Raw genomic sequence first — 6,345 nt, forward strand, 5'->3', positions numbered from 1 at the left:
CATATTATCAGTTTTTTATTTTAGACATTTTATAGATATGTAAAAAAGTCACCTTAAATGTGGTTTTAATTTATATTTGTCAAATAATGTCTAGTATCTTTTTGTGTGATTATTTGTCATGCATAGATATTCTTTAGTAAAGTATGTGTTCAAATATTTTGTCCATTTTTAATTGAGTTATATTTGAGATTTCCTTGGAAACAAGATCTTTTTCATGTTTTCAAATGTTTTCTCATAGTCTGTAGTTTATATTTGCATTTTATTGACAATGTTTTTTTCAAACAAAGAACGAAAGTCTTAATTTTGATGAGATTCATTTTATGGTGTTTTTCTTTTATAAGCTGAGTTTTTGAGGTCAGATCTGAGACTTCTTTCCTAATTCTGGATCAATAACATTTAAAGTCTATATATTTTTCTGAAGTTTATAGTTTATGCTTTACACTTATATTGTTGATTTAGTTTGTGTTTACTTTCTATAAATTAAGAGGATTGGAGTAAGGTTTTGTTTTTGTTCTCTTTGTTTTGGGCAAATGGATGTCTAAGTTTTCCACAGCTTTATCCATTGAATTGTCTTTTCACATTTGTCTAAGTCAATTGCTTATATCGGTACAGTCTATTGCTGGACACTCTTTGTGTCTAGAGATCTCTATGTCTATCTCTCCATCAAAATTGGTATCTTGACTGTCATAGCTTTATAGAAAAATCTTAAAATTGAGCACCATAATTTCTTTAACTATGTTTGTTTTCAAAATTACTTTAGGCATTATATATCCTTTTATCCATGTACATTTTGGAGTGTATATATGTGTGTGTGTGTGTGTGTGTGTGTGTGTGTGTATCATATATACCATATATATCTTTAATAATTTCTTCTAGGGTTTCAATTAAAATTGAATTAAATTAAAATTGAATTCGACTTATAGAGCAATTTGAGGAGAAGTTACACTATAAGTACATTGAGTTTTCCAATATATAAACATGGCACATCTTGTCATTGAATTTGAAATTCTTACATTTTTTCATCAGCATTTAGAATTTTTTAGCTTGTAAATATTTCACATATTTGTTTAGATTTATGCTGAAGTATATTAACTTTATATTGCTCTTGCAACAAGTTACCCCAAACAGTAGCATAAAACAATACAAATGTATTACAATACTTTAAGATAGAAATCTAACACAGATCTCATTGAGTTAAAATCAAGGTGCCAACAATGTTGCATTCTGTTTTGGAGGTACTAAGGGATAACTGTTTCCCTGATTTTTCTATCTTATAGATGCTACCTACATTCCTTGACTTTTGGCTCCATTCTTTGATGCCAGCAACAGTGAATCACTGTGTGCCTTTCTTGCAGTCACTGATTCCTCTGATTATATTCTTCCATTTCTCTCTTTCACTTTAAGGGTTTTGTGATTACTTTGAAATGCCCAAAGGATGCAAGGTAGTATCTCTATTTTAACATCAGTTAATTAGCAATCTTAACTCTTTTGTCATATAGTTAATTAGCTACCTTAATTCTTTTGTCATATGAATTAATGTATTCACAGATTCTGAGGATTAGAAGTGATGATCTTTTGGGGGTGACTATAATTCTGCCTCTCACATTTATCATTTCATATTTTTGAATGCTCTTGTTAAACTCATCAGTTCCAAGAGCTTTTTATACTTTTTGCAGATTTCTTAAAAATTTTACAGTGGGAAAAAAAACATTTTCAGTGTAGGAAAAGTTTTATTTCTTCCTTTCTTCTGTTGTTTTTTTTTTTTTTCTTACTGGGGATTGAACCTAGGGATGCTCTACTACTGAGCTACATACATCTTCAGCTTGTTTTTAATTTTTGTTTTTTAATTTTGAGATTGGGTCTCACTAAGTCGCCCAGACTGGCCTTGAATTTGCAATCCTTCTGCCTTAGCCTTCCAAATCATTAGGATTACAGGTGTGTGCCACCACACCAGTTGCATGTCTTTTATTTGTTTTTCTTTCTTTATTGTACTGGATAGCACTTGTAGTTCACTGTTAATTAAGAGTGTGAACATCTTTTGCCTTGTTCTAGTATTAAGGGAAATGTTTTCAATATTTCACTAATGGGTGTGGTGTTAGTTGAGGGTTTATTTGTAGCCCCCCTTTTTTTTTCAAGTTAAGGAAGTTACCTTCTCCCTTTAGTCTGCTGTCTCTTACCAAGAATACATGGTGATTTTTTGTCAAATGTATTTTCTCTTATTGTTTTTAAACAGTTAATATGATGAACTAAACCTACTGATTTTCAAATATTGAACTAGTCTTACATTACTAAGATAAATCTCACTGGGTCATGATTTTGTTGATTACATATTGATGATTCTGTCTATAAGTATTTTGTTGAGAATTTTTTGTGTCTCTTTGTCAGGGCTAATACTGTGAAGATGTCTTTTCTTCTACTAGGGTTTTGTTTGGTTTTGGCTTTAAGTAGTAATGATCTCAAATGAGTTGGGAAGTTCTTGTCTCTCTTCTATTTTCTGGAAAAAAAATGTACAAAGTTGTGTTGTTTTTTTTTTCTTTAAATAGAATTCTGTGGTGAAATAATTTAGGCCTGGAGATTTTTGTTGTTGTTGATGATGCTCAAATTCCTATAGCATATGTGATTATTTAAGTCATATTTTTGCACATATTTATAGTTTGTGGATTTTAAGGAATTGGTTAATATTCAATTATCAAATTTGTTTGCATAGAGCTGCTCCTAGTAGTTCCTTATAAAGTTTCTAAGTCTGTAGTGATACAATATATATAATTTGTGTTTTCTCTCTCTCTCTCTCTCTCTCTCTCTCCCCCCCCTTCCTCCCTACTCTGTCCCTCTGTCTTTGTAAATCTAGCTAAAGATTTATCAATTTTATTAATGTTTTCAAACATTAGCTATTGACTTCATTATTTTCTTTACTGTTGTTGTCATTTCAATTTCATTGATTTCTGTTTGAATTCATATCACTTCCTTCCTTAGTTTTAGTTTTTTGTTTATTTCTCAGTTTATTTAACTGTCCCTTTTAGAGTTTCTTGATATGTGAACCCAGGCTGTGGCTTCAGACCTTTCTTCTTTTCTAATATAAAGCATTTTATTTTATACACACTTTCATCTAATTGAAGCTTTGGGGACATCTCATAATTTTATGGTTTTTATATTCATATTTAATTAGTTGAGAATGCTTTCTATTTTTTTTTGAGATTTCCTCTGTGCACTTTGAATGATATAGAAATGCATTAATTTTTAAATGCCTTTTTTAGCAATTCTTTTCCATCATGTCAGTTTGCAACAAATTCTCTTAGCTGTCCTCCATGTGAGAATATCAGCATTTCATCTACATTCCTAAATGATGTTTTCATTGGATATAGAATTCTATATTTACATTTTTCTTTTCCTCCCCAGTACTTTAAAATTTTGCTCTGTTTCTTTTTGGCTTTTATGTATATATGATGAAAAATCTGGAGTTAATATGCCATTTTCCATGGCTACTTTCAATATTCTTTGTCTTAGTTTTCAACATTTTGATTATAATATATATTAGAAAGTATTTCTTTAGCTGCATTATTTTTTAATTTTCTAAACACTTCAAAACTCAAAGTTTCTATTTTTCAACAAATTCGGGAAGTTGTCAGCCATCATATTTTCAAATACTTTCTCTGCACACATTCTTTTTTCTCATGAAATACACTTAAATTAATATTAAATCTTTTATTATTGTATCAAAGTTCTCCAATTTTGGAAGTATTGCTCTATGTCATTTAGATTGAATAATTTCTACCAGTCTATCTTCAAGTTAATTGAAATTTTGCCTGTCATATTCACTATAATGTTGAGCCCACCCAAGAAATCAATTTATTTTGATTTTTTTTAAAATTTTCAGCTCTAAAGTTTATGTTTAAAAATACTTATTATTTTCCTGCTAAGAATTTTTATATTTCCTTATAGCATTTACTGGTAAATGGATAGAACTAGAGAACATCATGCTAAGTGAAATAAGCCAGACCCAGAAAATCAAGGATCAAATGTTTTCCCTCATATGCAAAAGCTAGACTAAAATAAGAGAAAAAATGGGAGAGGTAATCCCATGAAAATAAAAGAAAGATCTGTGCAGTAGTGGAAGGGGATGGAGTGAGAGGATGAGGGATGGAAAAAGGAGGAATAGTGGAATGAAACTGACCAAAATATCCTATGTACATGTATGAAAATACCACAGTGAATTTTACCTTTTTGTATATCTAAAATACATTAATTTTTAAAAACCTGTAAATAAATAGAAGAGATTAGAGGAAAGGGAACAGGGAGAGAAAGGAAAAGAGGGAAAGGATAAGCACTGGAGACTGAACTGAAACAAATTGTATTTCATGCTTTTATAATTATGTCAAAATGAGCTCCAGTATTATGTATGACTATAATGCACTAATAAAAACGAATTTTTATATATCCATGTTTCTGAAGGGCTTTCTCTTTTTTCCTAGAATATGATTATTATAGCTATGTAAAAAGTGTTTGATAATTCCAATATAACTTTCTTCTTGTCATAGTTAGTCTAGTGTCTTTTTGCTTGTGAGATATTGAAATGTTTCTTTTTATTTGAATGACAAATGATTTTTTACTGTTTTTTTTTTTTGCCTTCTTGCATATCTTCTTATGTAACTCTAGGTCTTACTGAAATCCCATAGAGAATTTTGATTGTTTTTCTTGATTGTTGTTTCAGCAGGGATTAACCCAGTTAGATGAAGTCCACAAGTTCCACTTTGTGGCTCCAATGTTAGTTCAGTTTCCAAGCCTTTGCAGCACATTTGTGCACCATTCAATGTTCTGACTTGGGTCATGATCAAAACTACAACTCAGTTCTCAAATCATGTGCTATGTCCAGTTATATCCATTCATGAACAGCACAGGAATGAGACCAAGATTCATGATCAAATTTGTGGGATTGCCTGCTTGAGTTCCCTCCTCTCTGCAATCTCTTAACACTTTTCAGTTCCCATGAGCCATCTCTTCCTGGTTTTTCTGGCCAAAACTGGGATTTTTATTTCTTGGCTCTATCATGTATTTCCCATTACTCTATGTGCCTCTAGGGCAAAATGGTAAAAGGTTGTGTGGGGTGTGTGCACAGCATCACAATAGAAAAAAAGAGCTTCTCTTGGGAACCTTTCTATCTCTATCTGGTTTGTAGTATTGGGTTTTATTTGGGTAGCATTTGAATTCAGGTCAGCAAATAAAAGAGGGAATGATGTCTGCTAACTCACTGTTCCACAGTCTTTTTAGTAATGCTACCACTATTTTTACAGTCTTCCACTGCCCCATGAATTCTTTCCAGAGTTTTGAATTTACTTCATTTTGAGAGACAGAGTGAAATAGGTTTACTCCCTCTTGACCAGAGAAGAACCTTCATTTTATTTAAAAATGTGCTTTTAAGTGCAGTAAAAGCCACATACTGTAACATTACCATTATAACCATTTCTAAGTGTATAGCTTATTTTAAGTGTTAAAGATATTCACATTGTTATACAACACATTTCTAGAACCTCTTTATCTTGCAAAACTGAAGCTCTATACCTATTCAACAAAAAAGTCTCATTTACTCCTTTCTACAGCCCCTGGCAACACAAATTCTACTTTCTGTTTCTGTAAGTTTGATTACATGAAATACTTTACACAAATGAAATCATACTGTATTTTTCAACCATTTTTTTGGTCCTAGACAGGTCTTTGGGTGGTGCACATCTGGGTATAATGCTAGAGTTTTTCACTTAATATAATGTCCTCAAGGTTCATGCATTATTACATAATTCTCTCTTTTTAAAGGCTTAATAATATTCTTTTGTGTGTGTAGGCCACATTTTGTTTTTGTTGTTATCCATTCATCCATTGTTATGGTTTGACTTGAATATGACTTGTGTTAACAGGAAGGTTCAGAGGTGAAAGGATTGGATTGTCAGAATTGTAGTCTAATCAGTTGATCCTAGTCTGAAAGGACTTTGTGATAATTGTAGGGTGTGACTAGAGGAGGTGGGTCACTGGGGGTACACCCTGGGAAAGTATATGTTTCTGTGGCTCCTTCTCCCTCGTTCATGCTTCCTGACACTGCCATGAGCTGAGGAATCTTTTTTCTCTGGACTTTCTTCCATGATGTACTGCCCAGAGCAATGCAGTTGGCTATTTACAGATTGAGACTTAAAAATTCTAAGCCTAAAATAAACTTTTCTTTCTCTAAGTTGTTATTCTCTAAGATATTTTGTGCATAGTGACACAGAAGCTGATTAAAATATCTATGGGTTGATGTTTGAATTGCTTTCATCCTTTGGTTATTGTGAATATGCTGCTATAAACCTGGGTATTAAATAG

The sequence above is a fragment of the Ictidomys tridecemlineatus genome, chromosome 1 (assembly GCF_052094955.1).
Source record: "Ictidomys tridecemlineatus isolate mIctTri1 chromosome 1, mIctTri1.hap1, whole genome shotgun sequence".
NCBI lineage: Eukaryota > Metazoa > Chordata > Mammalia > Rodentia > Sciuridae > Ictidomys > Ictidomys tridecemlineatus.